General features: G+C 49.3%; 2 long non-coding RNA genes across 2 annotated transcripts; one reads left to right on the top strand and one right to left on the bottom strand.

Annotated features, from left to right (window-relative positions):
- Nucleotides 1–2,486: 2,486 nt before the first annotated feature.
- LOC135964919 (uncharacterized) lies at nucleotides 2,487–5,047 on the bottom strand. The gene is made up of 2 exons (XR_010577660.2): nucleotides 4,912–5,047; nucleotides 2,487–2,658 (listed from the first exon to the last, which is right to left on the bottom strand). It is a non-coding gene; the product is annotated as an uncharacterized lncRNA (long non-coding RNA).
- A 9,305-nt stretch (nucleotides 5,048–14,352) lies between these two features.
- LOC135964918 (uncharacterized) lies at nucleotides 14,353–19,907 on the top strand. The gene is made up of 3 exons (XR_010577659.2): nucleotides 14,353–18,022; nucleotides 19,274–19,386; nucleotides 19,778–19,907. It is a non-coding gene; the product is annotated as an uncharacterized lncRNA (long non-coding RNA).
- Nucleotides 19,908–26,501: the final 6,594 nt, after the last annotated feature.

The raw sequence follows: 26,501 nt of genomic DNA, 5'->3' as shown, positions 1-26,501 counted from the left end.
TCTTCAAATTGTGGTCTTGGGAGTCCTGGGGGTTTAGTGAATGGGGTGTCAGGTGGACCTTTCTTTGCTCCCCCTCACCCTCTTCCTTTACTCTCTACCTTAACCTAATTTCATTTTGTTCTGAATTAGAAATTGAGCTTCAGGCTGTTTCTTTTTTTTTTCTTCAAGGGTCCTATGACTCACATAGTTTGAAAACCACTAGTTAGACAAACCACATCACACCAGGCTTTTTGTTGTAGGGAACTGTCTTATTTCAGAAGGCCCCAGGTGACCTGCTGACCTGGGATGTCTCCAAAGCCAGGTAATAATAGGCCGTGCTCTAATCTAAGGAGACTCTGCTGTATTTGCAGAGAGCTTTGAAATGTTCTGGGAAAAACGCTGATCAGATGTGCAAGGTATTATATTCACGGAGAGAAAAACCCTCCCAACTCTTTATAAAATGGATTAAGCTAGTTTCTAAAGGCTGCAGGTTTGTGTGATCTTAATCCCACTCCTTACTCCTGATCCGCCACCTTCCTCTTTTGTTTCCAGGATGTGCACCTTCCTGGGCGAGGGCTGGGACGCCTTCCGGAGGAGCCCTCCCCCTTCCCAGCTCTCCCCTTGGGAAGAACTAAGGGACACCCTCGCCCTTGCAGCACCCACCTCGCCAGGGCTGCCTTTTTCTGTGGGCACATTTCACATTCACAGGCTCTGATCCGATAGAGGGAAATCTGAACAAAATATGGTAATGATGCCATTGTGCATTCAGCGACTCAGACTGGAGCAGCAGATGGGAAAAGTTGCGGATCACAACCCCACGCAATATTTGACAGAATATCAGTCAAATATAGTTCACCCAGATCCATGTTTCTGTCAGTCCCTCTTGGCTAAAGTTAATTTAAAGTGACAAGAATGACATTAGCTCTTTTCAAAGGGGTAATTCCTACCTCAGGGCTGCCCCCTCCAATGGATACCCAGGCAGAGCCCTCCATCATTGGAAGGCAGGTTTTCTAAGAGGGGACCAGCCCTAGACCAGGAGTCACCATTCAAGACCTGTGCTGGTCAGTGTGCTGGAGGTTCAGTCTATTTCACTGTGGAGGAAGGAGTGAGGTTGCCCCAGGTCCCAGTTCCTTAGACGGGTCGTCTCCACAAATGGGGTCTCAGGAGTTGTAACCTTACCTCAGGGCTCATCCCACCCCACTGCGGGATGAATGCCCATGTGTGAAGACAATAGAAACATCTCCAGCAGGTGGAGGGCTCTGAGCTGGCACTGTCACCACTTGGAGTCTTAACAGTTGCAGATGAACAGCTTAGCATGTGTTGTTTTCCATTTGTTCTTCCTTGGTTCCTTCTGTCTTGCTATACCATGCACAAAAACTCATATAATGTTAATAACCTTTGTGAGTGGTGGATTCCACCAGTGCTTGTGCCTTCTAAGGCTGCTCCCTGCCAAGATCTCAGCGGGTGTCATGATCTCCAAAGTTGGTCATGGGTCCAGAAGCTGGCCTCACCCCACCATCAGATCAATATGTATGCATATTGGGAATTGCATGTGGAAAGTTGGCTTTGCTTCTTTGTCTTTAAACCAGGTAGACCCACCCACAAATCATGGCTACCAACCATTAAAGATAACCTCCTACCCTGTATGGCTAGTGAACTCCTATTTGCCCTTCAAGATCCATCTCATTGGTCACCTCCTCCCAGGGGCCTTCCTGAATACCCCCACAAATTATCATTCCCTTCCTCCTCAGGGCAGTCTCTGGGTTTTGTATGTGCTTCTGTTTCTACACTATCAAAAGGCATCATAATCACTTTTTTGCTTCTCTGGCTTCCCTTTTTGGTTGTGATCATCTGGAACTAGCAAATGTTTGCTGGACTGAATAATTGAATTGTTTATTGAATAAGGTAACAGGCCAGGAGACCTTATCCACAGAAAACGCATGGTTTCCTGTAACTGCCATGATCTGTGTCTCCAACCTGCGATATTAAATATGATCACTTCTGTTGTTTCTCATGAGACTCCTCATTTGCTGGAAGTCTCTCTTGAGGTTTCTTTGCTCTCCAGGGTCTGACCAGGGTCATTTGCCAGGGACCGTGTCATCAGGTCATCTGTAACTGACAGCAGGGGTGGGGTTCTGTGTCTGGAATTGCCCGAGTCATCCTTGCCTATCCCTTAATGGCTCCAGCTCAAGGGCTACTCATCAAAGGAGGAGATCGAAGACAAATGGCACCTCCTGTCTGGGGCCCACAAATGGCTAGTTAATTAATTACACCTGGCCACACAAAGAACTGGTTGGGCAGGTGCTCCCAGCACTGCTGCCAGTTATAGAACTACAAGCAGCTGACAGGGAGGGGATTGGGAGAGCTGGCCAAGAAGCTGGGGAGAGCCTGCTGAAAGAAAAAGACAAGACCTAAAGTCTGATGATGGGGGTTGTGTCTGGGAATGTTTCAATTAGCTATTGTTGTGTAAAAAACTACCCCCAAATCTTAGTTGCCTAAAACAACAGTTTATTTTTTTTTCTCATGCTTTGGATTGGGCTTAGCTGGGTGGTTCTTCTGCTCTATGTGGTGTGTGCTGGACTGTCCAAGATGGTTTCTTCTTTGCTCATATGCCTGGTGCCGCAGATGGGAGATATGTTTCTTCAGTAACTAGGCACAGTGTCTGGCACCCAGGAGATTCTAGGGAAATGTTCAATGGTAGAATGAATAAATAAGGGCACACAAAAGGCGTGGGGTTTGTAAGAGAGAATAACTAAGTTATCTCATTTGGCATGCTGAATGGTGGGTGCTGTGATGGTCAGAAAGATTCTCAGGACGAGTAGGAAAGAATGTTCCCTGAGGATCTCCAGATGAAGTCAGGGCCTGGTCTTCTTTCTTGGCAGAAAGAAGGAGCTGCATGTAGAATGTAGCCTTTAGGGCCTGCTCAAATTGTAGAAACAGGGAAAGGTTGAGTGATCCAGTGGCTCTTGTCATCCTGGGAATCAGAGGGCAACCCTCCTTGCTCCGGATGGGAAATATAAATTTGATTCCCATTCTTGCTTGAGTTTCTGGCTTTGCTCATTGGACTTTTGAGGGGATAGAGGGAAGAGGTGACATAGAAGAGAGTAGGAAAGTTAGGTGTTAAAAAAGAACTCCGGAGTATTAAGACAAATCCTAGGAGATTCGATCCGCTTGAAGTGCCTGAGGCCTCTTGGGGAAAAGGTAAAGGGAAATCAAGGGAGATGATCAGCTCTCTAGAGCACCAAGGGAGATTGGCGGCTGCTCCAACTACCAAAGAGGAACTCCACACAACAGTCAAAAACTTACTGAGGGAGGAGAGACCCCGCAGCTGGAGGACACTGTTCAATAGAAGAAACAAACATAATTTGAAGGAAATAAGCTCCTGTCATGCATTTCTCTCAATTCTGTAGATCCTGGTGACAGCAGGAGCCAACCCCTCCAACAGTAGCTGTGTTAGCTATCCATTGCCACCATAACAAATTACCAAAACTAGTGGCTTAATACAATACAGGCTTATTATCTTACGGTTCTGGAGGTCAGAAGTCTAAATCAAGGCATTGGCAGGGCTGCGTTCCTCCTGGAGTCTTCACCTGGTGAGACTTCCTGAACCAAAGTATATCTTGGGTCTCTTCCAAGTTAGACTTTCTAGAACTGCCACTGTTCAATATGATAGCCAGTAGACAGTTTGGCTATTAAAATTAAACACCCGGTTCCTTGGTTCCACTGGCCATATTTCAAGTGCTCAGTTGCCATACACTGTTACGCAGCGCAAGTTAGTTCTATTGAACATCATCACAGAGTTTTGTTGGCCAGTGCTGTTCCAGTATCAACAGTGTATGCTTGTGCCAGTCTCCCACCTGTCTAGCTTGTGCACACATCAGCCACTCCCAAGGCCATGAGGTATCCCTTTCTGTAAGATGGGACTTCCTATGGCCCTTTTAAGGGAAACACAGTTCAAGAGGAGATCCAACAGAATATGAAAGTTCTGATAATAGGATTCAGGCTTTAGTGCCTGGGGAAAGACCTCCCAAAAGAAATGCGAATGGAAGATGACTCGCTTATTTTGGGGGTAAACTCTCCTATCTGTAACGCAAGTTCCCATTCTGCCAGGCTCTGCCTCGAGCCCTCTTCTCTTCTCCAGAAAGGACATCAAGATTCCCACCTCTGTCTTCTTTTCTTTTCTTTTCAGACAGAGCCTCGCTCTGTCACCCAGGCTGGAGTATGGTGGTGCAATCGTGGCTCACTGCAACCTCCAACTCCCGGTTTCAAGTGATTCTCCTGCCTCAGCCTCCCGAGTAGCTGGGATTACAGGTGCACGCCACCACACCTGGCTAATTTTTGTATTTTTAGTAGAGATGGGGTTTCACCACGTTGGCCAGGCTGGTCTCGAATTCCCGACCTCAAATTATCCGCCCGCTTTGGCCTCCCAAAGTGCTGAGATTACAGGCGTGAGCCACCAAGTCCAGCCCCCCACCGGTCTTTTGTTCATCAGCTCCACCTTGGGAGAACCCGGGGCTGGTCCTGAGTGAAACAGCCTTGACTTTCCTCCTCCTCCCGCGGAGGCTTTTCCTCCAGCTCAACCCTCAGTGCCCTGAACTCTGTCTCCAAGGAGCTCTCAGGAAAGACAAAGCTACCCCTTCTCCTGTATGTGGGTTACTGTTCCTCCTGGGGAGAGGGCCGCTGCTGCACAAGTTACTTCTGAAAGCATTTCTCTAGAGCCAGGCATTAGTGAACTCCAGGCAGCCCCTCTTTCTTAGTGGGGGAATTCGGGAACCAGAGAACAGGTGAGACAGGTGGAGTTGCGGAACACAAGCCCCACCCTCTCCAGCGACCTGTGCCCACCCGGAACAGCCAATGGGAGAAGGCGCTGCCTTCTGAACCCCCAGGATTCAGCCAATCAGCAGGCGCGGTCTGTGCATGATCTGCGTCTACCTGGCCGTCCTGCTCCAACTTGTGCAGACAAAGGCTGTCGGGTGCGGGTTCCCGCCACGTTCTTCTCCAGCCAAGACCCTGGCCAGAGGACCACGCAGAGCTGGTGTGGAATGGTAGACTCGGGCCATCATTCTTCAAACACGACGTCCCAGGCCTCTCAACGACTCTGCCCTTTCTCTCTGCCAGGGAATAATGAAAATGAACTTGTCCTCTTCCTGAACGGACATATTTTACGGCTGACGCGGTCAGAGTCCTCTGGAGTTGACACCAGTGGAACCTCGGTGAAACTTCAGCGGGAAGAGGAACAGAGGGGTTCCTATTCCCCAAGTTGGAACTCCAAAGTACATTTTGAGCAGAAAACCCTATGTGAATGGTTCCTCCTGCCTTTTCTTGCCAATGATAAAAACTGTCCAGTCATCGCAGTGACATTAAAAACAACAACTCAAAGCAGCATGTTCCCATTTCTCGAACTTTTGCGCTGCACAGTAAGAGGACGGGAAAGGGTGAATATCTCTTAACTCCAGGATGTCAAACTACATTTTCCATGGTTCAGTGTGATTTTCAATTACAAAAAAGGATAACACGCCAGGCGCGGTGGCTCACGCCTGTAATCCCAGCACTTTGGGAGACCGAGATAGGCGGATCGCCTGAGGTCAGGAGTTCGAGACCAGCCAGACCAACATGGCGAAACTCCGTCTCTACTAAAAATACAAAACTTAGCTGGGCGTGGTGGTGGGTGCCTGTAATCCCAACTACTTGGGAGGCTGAGGCAGAAGAATCGCTTCAACCCTGGAAGTGGAGACTGCAGTGAGCCAAGATCGAACCACTGACTCCAGCCTGGACAACAGAGCAAGACTCCGTCTTGGCTTTATCGTCCCCTTCTCCTTTCCATGACCTCAGAGCCTCTCATAATGACAAGATCCAGGCTTCATGTTTGGTTCTCAACTCAACTTTGGAAGTTAAGATGGAGATTTGCAACTCATTTCTTTGGAAGACAGGGGGATGGGAAAGAAATGAGGAAAGGAAGTGGAGAGAGAAGAAGAGAGGGAGACAAACTAAGCAGCACCAGAGAATGGTACATCTAGAAGGACTCCAGGGGGACCTTTTGTTTATCCAGAGGTTCTTGAGCCTTTAAACAGATAAAATAATGCCTCTCAAAGCCCTATGCCTTGGCATTCCTCTAACCTGCCTCCTCCTGAACACCCCAGGGCTCCTGGCACACAGTCTGCAAACCATGGATCTAACCCAACTCGTAAATATGCCCATGAGGAAACTGAGGTACAGAGAGGGGAAGTAATTAACTGGAGATGGGGTGGGGAAACGTTTCTCCAACATCATGTGATAGGCCTGGCGAAGCTGGGCCTGAAAGCTTAGAAGTGAAATGAGATGAGGACAGGGGATTGGGGCTGGTTTTGAAAGAGTTGACCACACTAGGACCTTGAGGAACGTGACTGTGTGGACTGTGAAGAGCAGAGTTCCAGGAGGCTGGAGACCCCCACAGCTTCCTCAATGTTCCCGCCCTGTTTTTCATTAGCTGCTCTAATTCTGAGATCCCTCTCGAGCTCCAGGTTTATGGGTGTTAACTTCACACATAGATGGTTACAACATGTATGTTTGACTCAGGGACAAAGGAGAGAAATGCTGTTAGCAGTCACTTTAGAGAACTTTCCAATCATCAGTTTAGAGCATGAGTGCAAGTGTGTTGCATACGATTCCTCACATTAATTCCACACCCATGACAGGCACTGCTAGTGAGTCGTACCACCTTTTCCTGCTCCTCCTAGATACAGCCTGAAAATTATTTTCCATACAGTGCTCTGGTCAGCCATTACCAATGAACCAGGAGCTGGCCCTTCAGATAAAATCTCTCTGCTCTTCCTGGTTTGTGGCTTTGCTGAATGTTGTCCTTGGCATCATGGCTACACACTTCTAAAGTCTGCATCTCAGGAGAGAAGCCTAGAACTGCATTTCCCAGAATCCCTTTCCCTGTACAGCTCCACATTACAGTCAGCCAATGAGAGGCACTGCTGGGAGAATTGGGAGGCGAAGAAGGAGAATCACTGTCATTCTCTGGGGGCAGCTGCAGCTTGACCCACGGGTAAAACTCAAAGCCTTGAGAATCGCATGCTCTGGTGCTTCTGGCTGTTGAGGTTGGTGGCTGCAGCCACCGCTGAGACTGCTGGGTTCTTTGCAGCTTCCGGGTGAGCTCCTGTAAATCACCAGTCTCTGGCAGCTGCTGGCCTGACCTTTGTTTCCCCAGCCTTTCCAGTGATTGTGCAAGTATCCAATTCCCTGTATTGGAACCCTTCCTACTTGGAATACCCAGAGTGGCTTCTGTTTTCATGACCAAACCCCCTGACAGCTACAGTTTCATCCACACCTTAAGGGCAGGGAACAGAACTTGGTTGCAAGATGAAAGATGGATGCTTGCTGCATTTGCTCCCCCTGTTTTCTGTGTTACGTCTGTGGCCCACCTACACAGAGTGCAGAAAAGGAAGCAATGACAGGGACACTGCCAAATGATCAAAACAATAGCATCATAGAATTTGCAGCCAGAGGACCTTTATACAGAGACAGCTGAGTTCTTTTCATTTTGTTGATGGGAAAAACTGAGGCCCGGAGAGGAAAGTAATGCCAGTTAGTCCCAGAGCTGTGGCTGGAAGCCAGGCCTGCTGACCTGGACCAGTTCTCATCCTTGGACCTCAGGATCTCAAATAAGGAGATTCATGTGAGCTTGTAAGTAAGGCACAGCCAAGCTGAAATGTGTCCCATGGCAGGCTGGTCTGTGAGCTGGTAAACACCTGGCTGTAATGGGAAGGTGAGTGATCAGAGATGAGTTCTGCAGCCTCCCCAGGATGGGGGAAGCAGGGTGGGGCAGGTCTCATGAAAGCATGAGAATATGTAAGCCACATTTCCCTAATCCTAACCCAACTATGGAAACCCTATCACTTTTCCATCTGGTCACAGGCAACTCATTTTAAAAACTCCTTGTTTCTGTATCCAGTTGTTGGAAACCATGTCGTGAAATTAAAATCAACAGTGTCGCTTGCTTTTTGTAATCATTCTCTTGCCTCCACCGGCCTTGGGCTTGTGGGCTGCATCAGAGCAGATTCCTAGTGGCAAGCCACTGATTTAGTAGAGACGGGATTTATTGGAAGACTATTGTGGAGCGATAGAATTATCAAGAGGGCAGGAGACCTGTACCTGGAAACTATCCCCTGCTCAGCAGATGCCACCGGGGATGCTGCCAAACCCTGGGGCCTGAGCTCCTACTGCCCCCACCACAGAGTGCCACACCCTCTTCTGGTGCTGCTCCTCTGAAAGTGGCTGTGACTGCCATGGGCAGGGCTGGAATGAATTCTTCACCACCTTTCTATTTTGTGATGACAGCTCCAGATGCAGACGCCCACTTTCCCTGGTCCTTGGCAGCAAGAGGGTCCTCTGGTGGGCTTTGATATTGGCCAGCTGCATGACCAATGCCCCTTGCACCATCTTGGTGGTGTGGCTCCCAATGCCCCTCTTCTCTCCATCAAGGGTTATTTCTTTTTATCCAAACTGCCTGAAAGCCTACAATAAATGGAGTTTCTCTGGACTCAGGGCTTTGCCTCCTATTAAAATATAAAGACTAAGAATGGATGAACAGCAATTCGGTTGTTTTCCAGAACACCCTCGTCTAGCCTTCTTACGTGGGATGGTGCACTAATATTTTTGGGACCCACACCTCTTGATAGAATGTCACTTACCCTGTTAGCCCTTTGGGAAACTACCTTTGCTTCCACTGAGGTGGGGGCCTAGTTGGGGAGAGGGTCACAGTTGCAGATCCCAGGAGTCCTGCAGTCTCTTTACTATCCCCTAGGAAAGCCCTGGGATGAAGCTAGTGTGCTGAGGACTCCAGAGAGTGGTTCATTCTGGGGGGTGTGCCTACATGCGTCCTCCTGAACAGTTTTCTGAACCTTTGGCCACTCGCTTTGGTGCTGGCTGAGATGGCCACACATTGTCACCACCACTTCTGGCTGCTAGTTTCTGTTGAAGGCACATGTCCTAGATGCCAGGTGCTGTGCTAAGCATCTAACCCCAATTAGCTCATTTAATCTTCTCCACTTAACAACTAAGACAACTGTCGCCCAAGGCCACAGAGCTAGCACGGGCTTGGGATTTGAACCCAGGCAAAACCCACTCTCTTCCCATTATACTAGTGGCCTCTTTCCCAAAAATATAGCCTCTCCCTAATCCCACCCCCTCAATACCATACATAAGGAAATACAGAATTTCATTAGGCTCAGTTTCCCCCCAGGGGTCCAGTTGTTCTGGGAACTAGCCAATTCTTAGGGCACATGTGCCTACCTCACAGCTCAGGGTTTAGACGCTCTTGGGCCAGCAGGCAGTGGGGCAGCTGCTCAGGGGGCCTCAATGGGTAGGGACAGAACCTCACTAAGCACCTGTTAAGTGCTAGGGAGGCAGTAGGAGCTTTTCATGCCTTGGCACTGTGGAAATAAATGATACCAACCAATGAGAACAATCGAAGGCTATTTGTTCTGAGTTTGCTGTAGCAAAGGAGTTAGCCTAGCCACCAGGAGTGGGAAGGCTTCAGTGTGCCCTGAGCCGAGGCTGTTGGGTTGGGGGAGTCGTGGCTGGGATAACTAGAAGGGGGCATCCTATCTAATTGGTTGGGGTGCACATTTGGCTTTCTCTGGTTGGTCCTAAGTAGGAAATGGAGACGAAAATGAGGGAAGCTGTCAGCTGTTAATCAAGTCCTGGCCATTTAGGGCAGAATGTGGCAGGGGTTATTGTTTAGTTTCTGGATTTCACCAGAGATAGCAGCCTGGCTTCCTGGGTTGTTTATGTAGCTAAGAGGTTGGTTTCCTGGCCAGGTTGCTGCAGACCGTGAGGCAGAGTCCTGTTTTGATATACAGCCTGGCCCTCCTCCACTTGTGTATCCAGTCTCTCAGCTCTTTATCCTCACAGCAGTCCAACTTACAGATGAGGAAACTGAGTCCCAAAGAAGTCCAGGAGTGTGCCTGAAGCCCCTCAGCTGTACTGGGTATGTGGAGTTGGGCCGTTCTGATCTACACCAAGCTGCCTGTCACCACTCATCCTTTATCCCCTGCAAGCCCCACCCCATTGAGATGGTCCCACTGACAGCAGGATGGTAGGTGTTCCTCCCTCCTGAGAGGAAGGTGACCCTGCTTTGCCTTAGGGTACTAGGTCTGGCAAATTATGATGGGGGAGGGGGAGTGGAGGTAGGAGTAGGGGTGCAGTGAGAAGGAGAGACTCCTGGGCTGCCCCCCAGCAGCAGTGCCTCTATCTCAGAATAACCCTTCGGGGCAGCAGGGAGCACTTTGGATCATCCCTGAGAGCCCACCCTTGTCTCTCTGATTCCATGTTTGTCTCCCTTTTCATCTATGCTCCCTCCAACCCTCCCAACCAGCCAGTGGTCCTTGAAAAGCTCAGATGGCATCACTCACACCTTCCCGGGCCACCTCCCCAAGTAGCTTCGTTCCTGCCTTCAGCCCTTTGCCCTGGCCTTTCCCTCTGCCTGGAACTCCCCACTGGGTTCCTCAGCTTTTTTCAGGACTCAGCTCAGGTGTCACCTCCTCCAGCTCAGCAGCTGCCCCTGCAGGCCAGGACCCCACCCCCATCACTGTCACGGTGCTTCTCACAATGGGAAATGACAAAGGCTCACGATGGTTTGTGGGTTGTCAGAGCCTCTGAGGACCGAAATGTGCTTGCCCTGCCAGGGCTCAGGAAATACCCTGTGAATGGATGAATGAGTGAGTTTTGACTCCTTCCCCAGTGTCTGCTCTTCCTGCTCTTGAGACGAGGCTCCAGCTCCATCCCTGACCCGTGAGCAAGGGAGGGGCAACCAGCAGAACCAGCCTCAGTGGCTGCCTGTGGCCCCTCCTTGGGCTGAGCTGCGAGATGACCCAGCCAGCAGCCCTCAGGGGAGAAAGTGGGGTTCTTGCATCAGCTGCAAACTCTGCAGGCTGCAGGACTGACTGGATCTGGTCAAATGCTGGTGGCAACCCTCCAAAGTCAGTATCACCATCATCCACGTTGCTGGTGACCAAGCGAGGCTCAGGGAGGTTAAGGAACTTGTCTGAAGCCCCCAGCTAGGAGATGCAGGATCGTGATTTCACCCAGATCTGACAACCTTTAGAACGGTGCACTTCCACGGCACCAGATGCCTGGAAGCGCAGTGAGCTGGCCCGTGACCGAGGCCTGCTCCTTCTCTGCACCCCCTGCTCCTCCAGCGTCTTCTGTGCCCCTGTTCTTGCCCTTCAAGTCACCTGGTACCCACAGGCAGAGGCAGCGAAGGGTCTCTGAGTTCCTTCCCATCCTGCCTACTCCCTTCCTGCCCTATGTTACTAAGAAGAGGGGGTGTCCTGATGCTTTCAACAAAATATTGGACACACGAAATACAAATTAGTCTAGGGGAAAAAATCGGATACAGGATCATTCCCAGTTGTAATCTACACCATATATGACATAATGTGCAGCACATAAGCACTTTTTACTTTTCAGTAACTCAAATTTGCTTCCTAACAGGCACATGCACTGGTGTTTGCCCAGTCTGTGCAGAAGGCTCTGCTCCCAGGTCCCTGGGACCCCCTAGTAGCCACCTGCAGTCAACTCTGGCTCTGGCCCCAGGAGGACCCGAGGCCTGTCCCTGGCCCTTCCTGGGGCTTGGCCCCACCTACCTGGGGCTGTCTTGGGAGTAGAATGCACAGAGCCGGGGGAGCACCTGCCTTGTGGGCTTGGCCCAGCCCTCTTGGGGTCTTTTCCTCCCAGGTCACGTGGGCAGAGGGAGACGCACTCAGTATCAGGCCAGGACATTGAGCTGTGTGCCTGGGCCTTCGCACTGGCCTCGGTCCTGAATAGCAGCATGACTTCGGCATCCTGACCTTCGTTTCCCCATCCGAAAATGGAGAACATGAAGGTTCCTGCCTCCTAGGAGGGCCATTTTGAGGATTAATCGGATGATGCAGGTCAAACCCTTGGCCCAGGCCTGGATTGGGCTGGGTACTCCCTCCTTCCCCTTTTTTACTGTCACCCAAAAGTGGTTTCATTTCGTGACTGTGAGGCAAACCAAATTCAGATGGCTGATCTGACCCTGGCGCTTCAAAGACATCACCGAAGTCTCCCTATAAAGCCCAAATAGGACTTCAGGATTGCCTGTGGCTAGGAATTACCTGTATGTCTCTAGGGACACGGCTGCCTGCCCTATGTTCCCAAGACCCAGGAACTGTTCCTGGGGAGCCATTCAACCCCAAGCCTTCCAGACCAAGCCCTCCCATCTTGCACATCAGCAAATTGAGGCCCAGTGGGCCACTGACTTGCTCAGGGTCACATGTCTGGGATAGAGCCTGGAGCAGAACCAAGGATTCCTGAGGCCCTTAGGAGGGCAGGGCTGTCTTCATGTCAGCTGCAGCTCTGATTGAGCTGTGGAGGAGGGTTCTCACGCAACCACGCCTGGAAATCAGGCAGGCTGAGGAGCAGCAGGGGTCATGGCCTTCAGGATCCACATCAGCAGGACAAGAAACTAATAGGTGGGTCATTGTGACATCCTTAACCACCCACCCTACGTCTTCCATCCCCTCCCCTTCCCAGGATTTTTTCTTTTTTTTTTTTGAGACGTAGTCTCGCACTGTCACCCAGGCTGGAGTGCAGTGGCACAATCTTGGCTCACTGCAACCTCCGCTTCCTGGGTTCAAACAATTCTTCTGCCTCAGCCTCCCAAGTAGCCAGGATTATCAGGGACGCACCACCACGCATAGCTGATTTTTGTATTTTTAGTAGAGATGGGGTTTCACCATGTTGGCCAGGCTGGTCTCAAACTCATGACCTTGTGATCCGCCTGCCTTGGCCTCCCAAAGTGCTGGGATTACAGGCATAGGCCACCACTCCCGGCCCCTTCCCAGGATTTTGATCTCCTTTGACTCCTTCTCCTGCAGTATTGGCTCCCAGTCCTGAGCTCCGAAGTAGCTCTGAAGCTCCTTGGAGGGATAGAAGATGGAGTCAATTCCTTTGAACAATGCTTAACTTGAAGCCACTGCATTCTTCCGAGACGGTTTATTTACCTTGAGGTAGAAACGACTGGTAGCAGCTTGGAGTATGGTTTCTACATTAGCTCAGGAGATAAAGTCAGGATCATGGAGTCCACAGATGGGCCTGAAACCATGGATTCCATACCCCTGCTCTCCCCACATCATGCTCCAACGTCCCATCCATACACAGTCACTGCCTTTCATTTTGTAGCTGAAATTAGACTCCCCTTTTAGGTCAACCAGAGGAGAAGACAGATTCACGTCCTACTATAAGTGGCCTGATTCCAGTCTTGGAGTCAGGTTAGTTTGTGCTGAAGCCCCCAACTAAGCTTTGACATACAGTTACAAGAGAAAACGGAGGGAAATTTGCTATGAGGTAGCGGAGAGGAAAGGTGAAGTTCTCTTTTATACTATAATATTGGAGAGGACAGCATGTGAAGGGGCATGGACTGAGAATCAGGAAACAGCTGTTCTATTCTTGGCTCTGCAAGTAGCTTGCTGTGTGCCCTCGGGCAGGTCACTTCCCCTCTCTGAGCCTCAGTTTCCTCATTTTATATAACCAAATGAAGGATCTTCAAGGTTCTTCCTTTCAGTTCTAAAGAGTTCATGATTCTAGCTGGGTCTCTGGCCATGGGTGAAGAAATCAAAGACTTAGTTTCATTTCATAACTTGCGCCCCTCAGCACTTCCCAGATGGGGCTGGGAACAGGACCAGGCATTCACTGACGAAACTAATCTGAGTTTCAGGGAGGTGACTGCAGCCTCGGCTGTTGGAAACCTCACCCAGGAAGAGGGCAGTGCCGGACGCAAGCTGGACAAGAGCTTAGTTCTCCCACCCCAAGGGCTGTGATTGGTGTCCAGGCAGCCGATGTTTATTCAGACTGGAGCTTTGGCCTTTGCAGGCTCAAGTGTCATTAGCTGCTGTTTTTGATCAATGGGAAATAGTGAAAGCAACAAATAATAATGTCCATTTGTGGGCGATTTCAGTCATTTGTGGCATTTAGTTAGCATAATTGACCTGAACTGGAACTTTTCCTCCACCTGAATTTAAAAATACATTACTGCCCCCCTACCCCAATACATCTGAGAAATTTTCTTTTTTTAATGAGGTTTTAACTAAAGCCCAATATCAAAACACCATATAATACTTTTATCTCATTGAAGACATTTGATGCTTATTAAAATATTATTGCTTTAAGGCTTATTTTGATTTTTTGCCCAAGAGTCTGTGCAGAGCCTTGCTACTCAGATAATAACAAAGAAACGTTAAACATGAAAAAAACACATGAAAGGTAATATGTTCCCCATTAGTCCCAGTATCATTTCCCCAGGATTACTGCTTTCCAAATATAGCATTAGTTTAAAAATAAAAGGCCGTTTACAGTAACGGGACACTTGGTACTACTTTGCAGTACGTGGGCCCTCCAAGGGGCTTGTACAGCAGCTTCATTAAGCGAGAACTGCGGGGGAGAGGGCTGGCTTAAAACAATCGCAGCATGCCTCCTCAAAGGCCCCCCAGATAGGCCACCTACCCTGACCTGAGGCCCGTGTCTAACAAGCTCTTAATTCTCTTTTTCAGAACTGCTTTTTCGTGCATTGTTTCTTCTGGAGATGAGACCATTTTGGAAACTGACAAGTAATCAATTGGCTGCCACCGGGGAAGAGAAGCGACATTCTGAAGCTCCGTGTTCTGGCCTCATGGGTCGGGCTGTGGCTGCCATCCATGTGAGAGGGCTCCTTTTGGCTTTGGGAGGTCTCTTTTGTCTTGGGAGATCCAGGGCAGCAAGCCCCAGATGAGATTTATGTCAGTCGGGAAGCGCACAGGCCCTGTGTCTAAGCATGGTTTATTTGACTCAGACATGCCATTTTTTTTCTCTTTTTTGCTGGGCACAGCTAAAGTCCATTTTCAGTCGGATAAATTAATCTAGCTAAGGGACAGAACAGTCATGTACATAGAAGGGCTCTCTCAAGTGGCAGGGAGGGCCACTCCAGTTTGCTTCCCTGTGGCCCGTGTAGAGCACCCACCGGAAGCTGCCAGCCCGCTGAAGGCCCCTGAAGAGACTCATGTTGCACATTTGCTATTTTAGTCCAACAATGCAGGCCCCTTCCGGTTTCAGGAGCTGGTCTTCTGGCACTCAGCAAACGCCCAGCTTCAAGAGGCCTCAGAGAGCCAGGGGAGCGAGCTTCCAGCCTGAAGGGAGGGAGAAGCTTTCCTGATTTTAAATCCTCAACTAAATGCCAGCCATATCTTGTTGTCAGCAGAGAGAGGAGATCAAGAGGGAGCGATGGAGGAGAATGGAGAGGTGGTAACAAGAGCTGAAATTTATTGCCTGGTGGCTTATATTCTCCCCAGGCGCAGGTGGCACTGTCCACTGGGCAGGGGGTCTGCGGTACCATGAGAGGGTTCTTTGCATGGAATCAATCACAGGTTGGTCGGGGGCTAGGGATGGTGTCTCTCTGGGAAGCATCCCATCTGACTGTCAGAATTGTGACCTCCTTGTTTGGCCTCATCTGGTTTGTGCTCTGGATGTTCTCAACTCGTCTTTCTAGCCAAGAATTGCTTATTCCCATCCGTATTCCTAGACTAGTGGCTGGCACAGAGCAGGCATCAGCTCACTTGAACTAAGAGAACAAGCTCCCGTGGGTAATGTCTCATGAACAGACCAGAGACTGGGGCAGGGGTGTGGCCTGGCCGAGGCTGGTGGCCTTTGTGAGGGCTGTGATGGGCGTCCATTCACTGAGCAGTCACTGCTGTCCAGGTTCTGAGCTGCATGTGCCACATGGATTCTGTCATCTGATCCTCACGCCACCTCCGTAACTTGGTAATGTTACTATGACAAACTTGCAGGGAAGGGAACGAGGTTCAGGGAGGTGCATTAACTTGCTTAGGCTCACCCAGCCAGAGAGCAAGCAGCAGTCTGGCTTGTGGCCCTGAGCCTCCACCACCTCTCTTATCTCTCATTGGCTCACAGTCCTGAGCTCCGAAGTGGCTCAGAAGCCCCTTGGAGGGATAGAAGATGGAGTCCATCCCTTTGAACAATGCTTAATTTGAAGTTACTGCATTTTCCCAAGAATACTCCTTCTTTGGGAGCTGAAGATCAGTGTTACAGGGATTGAACATGGCACCAGTAGGCCCTGAGTACTCTGCCTCCCAGCACTTTGATGCCCCAAGGAGAAATACAGCATCAGCCCCAGACATGATTCCTGCCCTCCAAGAGCAGTCATGGGTGGAGAAAGAAATGACTAAGGGCCATATTAAATGGCTCAAAGAGTGGGATAGCTGCAAAGGAATTTGCATCATAACAAAGAGGAGCTGAGACTCACCTTAGAGATCACAGAGTCTTTATCGTTAATCTACAGATGGGAAAGTAAGGGTATAAAGAAGGAAAGTGACTTGTCCAAGGTTATCCAGCTAATTCAGAGGCAAAACCAGGGCCAGAACTTAGGAGTCTTCACACCCCTACTCTCCGATTCACTCCTCTGCTTGGTTCCTTAGTAGTCAGCGAGGCGATGGGGAGAATGATGGTCAGGAAAACAGGGACTGGGTGGAACCTTGAAGGAGTATGCAGGGTACTGGAGAGGGGTATGAGGATGCTCTAGGTAGGGGAAGAGGTATGCAGGTGATGTGGGATGTGGGACATGGGAGGCTAGGGGTTAGATGGATTGCACCTACTAACTCCACTCTTTCTGATGAGTAGTGGCTGCAGGAGATGCTGAGAGGAAGAGGATTCTGAAGTCGAAAGAGCCAGGATCGATTAGCAATGTCTGTCAGGAGCATGGGGAGGGGAAGGAGAGGACCTCTTGCCACATGCCTGTCCTCCCTGGCATAAGGCATGCTTAAAGTGGAGTAACATGTGAACTCTTCTGATCCACTGACAGGTCTTGACCAGGGCTGGGGGACGACTCTGTTATCGATTAATTTGTTTTTCATGGACAGTTTCTTGCTCACTCAGACTCACCTGGTGCTGTTATCAGCAGATCTCTGCATCTATTCCATGGACCCATCACCTGCCAAAGCCCCACTGCCCGCCCTGCAAGGGGAGGCACCAGGTCTAGCAGAATTACTGCAGGGCCAGGGCTGGGAGGCAGCTGAGCTACAGAGCTCCACAGGCCCACGGAAGAGTCTCTTGCATTTCAAATGGGCTCCCATGGCCATTGCTGAGAGAGGCCACATTTCTGCTGAGTGAGAGTCAGTTCAGGCTCCGCTCACCTGTAATGAGTGAGATTCTCCAGGAAACATTTCCATATTGGATGCAGGGGCCACCCAGATAAGGGAAGAGGACAGTCTGAAAGCCAGAGGTTATGACTTTTGATCTAAGTCTCAGCTTTGAAATATTCACAACTCCCCTGGAACCAACTTGGGTCAGTGCCGCCCTTCATTCTTCTGAGAAAGAGAAAAAGTAAGTCTGATGTGGATGCGCTGCTGGACAGCGTGGTGGGCAGGGCCCCTTTGGCTAAAATGGATGAAGTGCAGGAGAGAGCAGGAATGCGTAGAGGCCCAACGGGGTGCAGGCAGGGTAGAAGCCTCCATGGGATAAATGATACCCGGGCCCTCTCCAGCCAAACTAAGAGCCCACCAACAACCCTGGCCTGGGCAGAATGAGACTTTCAGGGTCAGAGGTCTTCTTCACATTTTACGTGTTGTATTTTCCCCCAGCTTGTGAGTGTAATCTGACCTACCAGCGTGTAAGGCTTTGGGGGTTTTGAACTTGCCCTACATCAAATACACCCCCTCCTCCACTAGGGAGAAGACCAGCCACTCTCTGCCTCAGACTCGGCGGGCATTTGATTGTCTAGAACACATCAAACAGCCTGAGTCTCCCTTGTAAAAGTTTTACAAGAAAATCATTGAAGACCAGCCGAGCTATCCTTTTTCTCTCCTCCTCCTTAGATTCCAAACCCAAGCCGATATTCTCGATTCCCACACTCTGGTGTCGGCCGGCAAGAGCGCGGGGCTGTTGAGTGTGCAGCGGCTGAAACCTCTGCCTCTGGATCATTAGACTTGCAGCCCACGGCTTGTGGGATCTAGTGATTTGGACATATTTTATTTAACCAGCTTAGTAAAAGGTAATATTCAGCAGCTGTGATCTATAGCAGAATTACAATTTTCAGGGTCAAGGAGGGATTTTGATATTAGGAGGTTGGGCAGAATTGCTATGAAATCTCATGAGCTGTCTTTAAAAATAAATGAGAAAATAGGTTATCCAAGAGTCATTGTAAGGGAAAAATCAATAGGCAGTGTCTATTCACTTGGGCTATCAAAATCCTTGAAATTTGAACAAAAGTTTTACGTTTAGTGTACTGTAGGTTTTGAAATGTCAGCGCTGGAGGCTCGGCGGGTACCAATTCATTGTGCTATGCATCCAAACAAGATTAGCCTTGTGAAGCTGCTCAGCTCCCTCTTAAAATGGGGGAGAATCTTGGTGACCAAATTAGACAGTAAAAGGACACGCCTGGTGAATACCATTTCCTCCAAGGCAGCAGTCTGCCCGCAAACACTTGAGAAGCACCTGATGTGCCAGGAATATTAGCTCAGGTGTGGCTGGCGGCCCAGTGCCTCTTCCCAGCCCCACTTCTTGTCCGGGAGGAAAGTGGATCCCACATGTCTTCTCTCCCACACCATGCACAGTGCTCAGGCTTTTGGATGGGGACAAACGATAATTAACAGAGAACTTGCTGGTGGTGAAGTTTTGGCTGAGCAGGTTGTCTGAAATAATAGAAGTTCTCTCCCATTCATTCATTCAATAATCTACTGAGAACCCACTATGTGCCACTCTCTTCTGGCACCAAACGATGGAGAAATAAAACAGGTTTTGTACCAGCCTTCACCGAGCATGCAGACTGACTGGGGAGTGCATATTAGAAAAAAAAAAATTCTCTACAAAAAAATACAAAACTTAGCCGGGCATGGTGGCCCGCGCCTGTGGTCCCAGCTTCTCGGGAGGTTGAGGTGGGAGGATCACCTGAGCCTGGGGGGGTCGAGGCTGCTGTGAGCCGTGATCGTGCCACTGCACTCCAGCTTGGGTGACGGAGACCCTAACTACAAGAAAAAAAAATATATATATATATATAGCCATGATCGTGCCACTGTACCCCAGCTTGGGTGACTGAGTAAGACCCTGTCTACAAGGAAAAAAAAAAAAAAAATATATATATATATATATATATGAATGAGGGTTTTAGGGATGGTGCCACGTGGAGCTGGGGAAAAATGTGAAAGTTGAAGCTAATGCCTGAGTGAGATGGAGGAAACAGCAGTATGTTAATGAAAATTAGTAACAGACATTCCAACCGCTTTCTCCATCTCCTCGGTTTTAGGAGTGATTTCTCCCAGTCCCCACAGCCTAAGTGATCCACATAATGTGGATGATGGACATGAAAGAATAAACACAGGAATAAATACTGGAGTATGTATTATGATAAGGAAAAAGGTAGGTTGAGGAAGAATCAGGGGGACCTTCTTGAGATTGGAGGAGGGTTCAGGGAAGGCTTCTGCGATGGTGTATGTAACCTGAGACAGGGCAGGTAGCAAGAGCTAGTCAAGGAGAAGAGGGAAGGGGAGGAGAACGTTCCAGGCAGAGGCTCTGAGGGGAGAAAGAGTTTGCAGTGTTGGAGGGAGAAAGGAGTGAGGGAAGTGGAGTGGAGACAGGAGGCGGGGAGAGATAAAATGCCTGACCAGGGGCAGGCGTCAGGTCAAGCAAGGCTGGACGGGCCATGGGAAGGAATTCTGATTTGAAAGGCTATGCCAAGTCAGAGGCTTTTGAACCAGAAGGCTCTATGATCTGATTTTCATTGTCAAATTCTCACCCTGGCTATTGTGAGCTTGGACAACCTACCTACTAGAAGTGGGGAGAACAGCTTGGAGGCTACGGCAGGTGAGAGGTGGCAGCTTGACCAGGGTGGAGGAGAATGGACTAGGATTCTACCAGTGTTCCTGGGAGAGCACAGGTGAGTTATTTCTTCTCTACTTCCCTTTTAATTGCCCCTCAGCAGTGGATTATTCAAGAACCACTAGTGATCCAGGGGTCCAGGATTTCATTAGGAGTCAAGCGTTGTGCACAGACTGAACAACTAACTACATTCTGCATCCCTCACTTTTCACATTCCCACAGATGCTGTTATGAGTTCACTGAAAAGCATCTCATCACAGCATTTATCATTTCTCATAGTCTCCCTTTTCTCAATCAATAGATTATTTATTTTTATTTTTTTGAAACAGAGTCTTGCTCTGTTGCCCAGGCTGGCATGCAGTGGCCCAATCTCAGCTCACTGCAACCTCTGCCTCTGGGGTTGAAGTGGTTCTCCTGCCTCAGCCTCCTGAGTAGCTAGGACTACAGGTGCCTGCCACCATGCCCCGCTAATTCTTTTTGTAGTTTTAGTAGAGATGGGATTTCACCATGTTGGCTAGGCTGGTCTTGAACTCCTGATCTCAAGCAATCCACCTGCCTCGGCCTCCCAAATGGCTGGGATTATAGGCGTGAGCCACGGTGCCCAGCCAATGAATAGATTTTTAAAAATCAATGTTTCAAATGTGTCCTCAAATTTCCTTCAGGATGCCGTGTCCTGGACATTAGGTAGGCTCAAACCAGCATAACCGACCAAGACTGTCTGCCTTACCTTCCAGGTCTCTCTGTGACTGAGTTCCTATAGCAGTTAATTGCCAGGGAACTGCTGGGTGTCCCTTAGTACCCTTGAGCTTTGGGGAAAGCAGAGACTCAGTTTTGTGGTTCAAATGTTACCTTCATGATCCTGTGCCATGTCTAATATTTATTGTTTTTTTTTTTTTGAGACCGGGTCTCACTATGTTGCCCAGGCTGATCTTGAACTCCGGGGCTCAAGCAATCCTCCCACTTCAGCCTCCCAAAGTGCTGGGATTACAGGCATGAGATACCATGCCCAGCGCTATTTATTGTTAAAAAATAATTTTAAAACATTTTAAAAATGAATTTTTTAAATAATGAAGAAATAAATATCTTTCTACCATTAAAGTGTTCTTCCACATACCGTGTGCTAACTGACTGTGCCACTGGAGCTACGGTATGGAATTAAGGCATTCTTTAGGCATCTGAAGCCCAGAATCATGAGGAATCTGTACATACACAAAAAACCCCAAAACACCAACAACCCCCCCAAGCAATATTTGTCTGCCCTGTTACCGAGCAACACATTTAATCATGATGAGTGTGATGGTTTGCCCCGTGCCTGGGGGTGATTTCCACGGCCACCTAATGGAATCTTCATATCAGCCCTTGGGTGGAGTGCTATTTTCTCTGCTTTGCAGTCGAGGAAACTGAGGCTCAGTGAGGAGATCAGTAGGTTATCCAGGCTCACCAGTGAGAGAATGAGAGCTCAGACCCAAGTCTGTGATTGCTCTGTAATGCCATATTTCTGGGAAATTAAAGAAAAACAAAACCTGCATTCAAAAACAACCTTGAATATTATCTTTCCAAGTTTCATCATTTAAAAAAATGACAGCATCTAATTCACAGTCCAAAAACTGTAGCAGAGCACTGAACTGAAGATTTTGAACTAACCGCCAATTAGAAAGGAAATGGAAGTAAGAGAAAGAATTCAAATGGAAAAGATGGGAATAGCCGACTTTGGAATTAGGTATTTTATTTAACTCATCAAATAATACAAGTTATTCCAGGAAACAACAATCAAAATGTATTACTTGTACTAACGATATGTAGAGCCACATTTCCAAGAAATCTAATGAAAATAAATTACTTGGTGGAATACAGCAAATAAATAGTTTTTTGTTTTTTGTTTTTTTTTTTTTTTTACAAACAATAACCCTGTGAATATTAGAAAAAACATGTGAGGGTTCTGGGGAAGGTGCCACGCGGTGCTGGGGGAAAATGGAACTTGAAGCTAATGCCTGAATGAGATGTAGGAAACAGCAGCACGTCAACAAAAATTAGTAACAGACATTCTAACTGCTTTTCTCCATCTCCCCGGTTTTAGGAGTGACTTCTCCCATCCCCGCCGAGAGAGGCTCCAAGTACTGCTCCTGACACCCACAGCCTAAGTGATCCACATAATGTAATCGCACCATCATTAGGAACCATGAAATTGCAATTCCTCGGGGAAGGAGTGCGATCGCTCAGTTACACGGAGAAGAGCGATTAATTAGCCGATCTCAGTTTAATGTGACTATGTACTACACGAGTTCTAATCCCACTCTGGAGCAGCTCTCGGGCCTAATGAATTATCTCTAGGAAGCTGAGCTGGAGCCAGAAGACATCACTCAAAATGAAATAAGATAAAAAGCCGAAACTTTAACATGATATTGGGAAAAAGCTGTAGAAACCAAACGGGAGTCACCTAATTTTTCCTGATCCTGAAATGACACTATTAAGTATGAAATCTTATATTTAGACTCTATTTGAGGCAGCTTGATCCAAACTGACTCATTCATTCATACATTCCATAAGTGTTACCTTAAAGTGCAGTATTACTTTTCACAGAACGTGATGGGATGTTACTTTAGACCCATTTTGGGGCAGTTGCATCCTCAGACATCAGACAAAGCAGATCGAAGGCTGCAGGTGGAACCTCCGTGAGGGTGGCTTAGAAAACAGTTCTGAAATGGGGATGCCTTGTTCCTGGAAACCTCAGTGGATCAGGATTTTTACCTTTCCCAAGAGGATGATGTCTCTAAACCCAAACGTAGTTGGCACCCACCCTCCTTGGTACTGGCACCTTTGTACTGAGCTCCCAAATCCTAAACCTCACCTGAAACTCAAATGGATGGGTGCAGGTATTGAGGACTGGTCTTTGCACACCGTAAGACCTCAGCTCTCTGGCCGACTAGTCTTTCCATTTCACACCTTGCTTGGATTCCAAATTAAATCTCTCTGGGTGCTTATACCTCTGTTCTGTATTGATGGGGCTGCTTTTAGACTGGGGCTTCATTTCTAGGGCAGAGCACCTAGGGAGAGGAATACATGGGAGAGAGACTGCCTTGCCCATGGTGGCTAAACCTACATGAGGGGACTGAAATCACTTTGGATGCCAGTCCAGCTCCCTTTTTAAGAAAAATGGGCTTGTGGTTCCAAGGCTGAGAGCTGGCACCACACACTGGTTTCTAAATCTCTGTCCTGGATTTTATCCAAGTGCATGTTCCTAACGTGCCCGTGAGCAGGAGGGGCAGGCGCAGTGTTCATGATCTAGTTTACCGATAGAGAACTAAATGCCCAAGAGGGTAGGTGGCTCACAGGCAGGACTGGCTACATAATTTTCAGGACCCACTACAAAATGAAAATGTGGGGCCCCTTGTTCAAATAGTAAGAAAACATGCTTTTTGCTTTCTTCCCCAGTCTCATTTTCAACTTGTCATGGTGTTTTAAATTTGCTAGTTAATGCCATTCTAAGTCAAGTCAAAATTTTAAATTATTAGCATGACTTTTACCATTCCTCTTTACATTGTGCAATGCCAGTTTTAAATGCAAATATCCGAATATTGCATGTGGAATTAGCAAAGCGGCACACTGTATTTCACGGTTCTCTCAGGAGGATGCCTTGACCTGGCCAGAAGAGACAAATGACTCCAGAAGGTTGAAAGAAGGGAGGGTCCTCTCAGGCATGGAGATGACCCCATGGGGTGCTCCCTAGACATGAGGGTTCTCCCGGGGGGGTGCAGACCCCCAAAGGCACCCTGGTGACTTGGGGAACACCCGAACACTTGAACCCATCTTCTGGCTCCCTTTCCTGTGAGCTGCTGGGCCCACATGTTGTGCCCAAGGCCTAGGGCAGGAGGTTGAGCCAGGCATCCTCCCACAGGCTCCTGCCCCAACCCACAGCAGACGGGCAGCCCCCAGGGTCACTACAAATTTCGTACCAGGACACACGAGGTGCTGGATCTGGGGGTGCTAGGGGCTCACCCCCGCAGAGTCCTGCACTGAATGTGCCCCAGGCTGCCAGCGCAGGATGGGGACTGCTGCCACCATGCCCCACTCTGAGATGCTGTGGGGTGTGCTTGCTCCCCTCCCCCACAGGGTGTGCCTGTGCCAGGTTGGGGGCAGGTTGGCAGTGGTTGCTGGGTGGGAGGCAGGGAGGTAGAAGCTGAGTGGAGCTGGAGCTGGGGGGCAGAGGGGCAAGCAGCTGAGAAGCAGATCCTGGACACAGGGAGATGGGAGGCTTCACCTCCCCAGTTCACAGTCCACTGTCCCATTGGACTTCACTTACAAAACCCAGTGACAAAGATAAAATTATTAAGAATTTGAAGACAGTGACTGCAGAGCCTTATTTCCCAAGCGTGGGGCCCTTCTGGGCACAAAGCCCTGTGTACCTGTACCGGTCACACACCTGTGACACCAGCCCTGCATCCTGGACCACTTACAAGCTCAGCTTACCAAGTCTCCTGGTCTTCTAGAAGGTTCTACAAACCACCGGCTGCCATCTTAGCCTTTGGCTCTTACTTTGTTGGGAAGGTTCCCTCTGCACTGCCATGGAAGGCTGGGAGCTAGCAGAGACCTACCTTCCTGAGAGATTTTCTAGCCCAGCTTTCCCATTTTGTGGATGAGGAAACTGGGGTCTGGAGCAGGGTATGACTGGCATATAAGGCCACACATCTGGCCACTGGCACAGTAAGGTCTAGAGCCCCGAGACCTGAGGCCCAACTTGGCATGAAAGATGCCAGACTCTGGGAAGAGACCAGAGCCTCACTGGTATCCCTGCCACACTGTTCCTTGCTGTGACTGTACTCCAGCCACAGCCATCTGGACCCAGGAGTGGTGTCCGAGTTCCCCTCCAGTTCTAAGTTGCATCCCCTTAGCATCAGTAGCCGACGCTCAGTGTCATGGTGGGGCTATGACAATCGTCTTAGCCCACAGGGATAAAACTGAGGGTTTTTTTGTTTGTGACAGAGTCTTGCTCTGTTGCCCAGGCTGGAGTGCGGTGGCGCGATCTCGGCTCACTGCAACTTCGGCCTCCCAGGTTCAAGCGATTCTCCTGCCTCACCCTCTCGACTAGCAGAGACTACAGGCATGCGCCTCCATGCCCAGCTAATTTTTGTATTTTTGTAGAGACAGGATTTCACCATGTTGGCCAGGCTGGTCTCGAACTCCTGACCTCAAGTGATCCGCCTGCTTCGGCCTCTCAAAGTGCTGGGATTACAGGTGTGAGCCACTGTGCCCAGCCGAAAATTGAGTTTTTCTGTACGTGTCGGTTTAATAAAAAAGTAACTGGAGAACTTTGGCACCAAGAGTGTGAAGGCCAACACTACTGAGGAGACCCCCGGCTCTGGCTGGGCCACAGCCCTTCTGAGCCTGACGGGACGAAAGACCCAGCCTGGAGCTGCTGGGCAGTGGGTGGGGATGAGGCGGAGAGGATTCGAGACAAAAGTTCCAAACCCTGGTGCTGTTTGAAGCTCCACTTCCTGGTACAGAGGAAAGGTGTCTTACTAGAGGCTGAAGGCATGGAATCTACTCCTGTACCTGGAACCAATCTGCTAGGTGACCTTCAGCAAATCTTGTCCCCTCTCTGAGCTCCCATTTCCCCATCTGAAAATCAACAGGTAGGCCACAGTGGCCCCCTAGGGCCCGCAAAGCTCAAACGTTTTATAAATCTGAGCTCCTGGTTGGCCCACCCCACCGCCAAGGTGGCTAGCACTGAGCTCAAGGAATGCCGATCCACGCTTCCTCATTTCAAAATGCTGCTCTTTCCAGCTCTGTGAGCTTCATCTACCCCACAAAGGAGTTCAGAGAGGCCATCCAGAGGCGGAACATGCGGTTGCATTTGCTGGGATGCCTGGGCTCCTCTGTCCCTGAATGCCATGCACCCAGACATCAAAGTTTCTCTGCTGTCTGGGGGAGGATGGTGCGGGGAGGACCAAATCAGCCACGCGCCCCAATCTGGATTCTACTTCTATTTTCCCCTTTCCGCATGGGGGACAGAGAGAGGAGAAGAAGGGGAGAGAAGCCTTTGAAAATGTCTGCTGCTCCATTTCCTCCCTGTTCACTGCTCTCTGCTTAGCAATTCACCTCGCCGGCGGGCCCAGTGACACTCCCGTGGTGCACCTCTTAGCCACTCGGCAACTTTTTTCCCTTTTATGATATTTTGGGCTCCTGATTGCCTGCCAAGTCAAACCTTTAACATTTAATAAGCAGGGGGAAAAAAATTCTTCAAGTCAGCCCCGATCTAAACGGTCCCCATTCCTATCCCTGGCCTCTCCTAGGCCAGTCCTGGACGTAGGACCAGTGCTGATGGGGACCTGCCCACCTGCAGGCAAGTGTCAGCCCTACTCAGCCTCAGCGGGGCTCCTTTGCTAATGCAGTCATGGGGACTGCAAGGAGGAATGAGCACACAGCATTGTCTACTTGGAGAGGATTTTGCCTGGCAATTCACAGTGATGGGGCATTCATCTCAGGGGGTAGCGTGGAAGGGGGCAGAGGCACAGGCATCGCAATGTGATTTTGAGACCCCGAGAGTGACCTTGCCCAAGATTGGAGTCAGGATTCTGGAAATGAAAATAGTTTTCTGACTTGCAGTGCAGTGAGACTATCTTCCTTGTTTTCTTATCTGTCTTCTTCACCATGTGTCT

The sequence above is a fragment of the Macaca fascicularis genome, chromosome 9, assembly GCF_037993035.2.
Source record: "Macaca fascicularis isolate 582-1 chromosome 9, T2T-MFA8v1.1".
NCBI classification, from domain to species: domain Eukaryota; kingdom Metazoa; phylum Chordata; class Mammalia; order Primates; family Cercopithecidae; genus Macaca; species Macaca fascicularis.
This window is presented reverse-complemented; position numbering and strand designations above follow the sequence as displayed.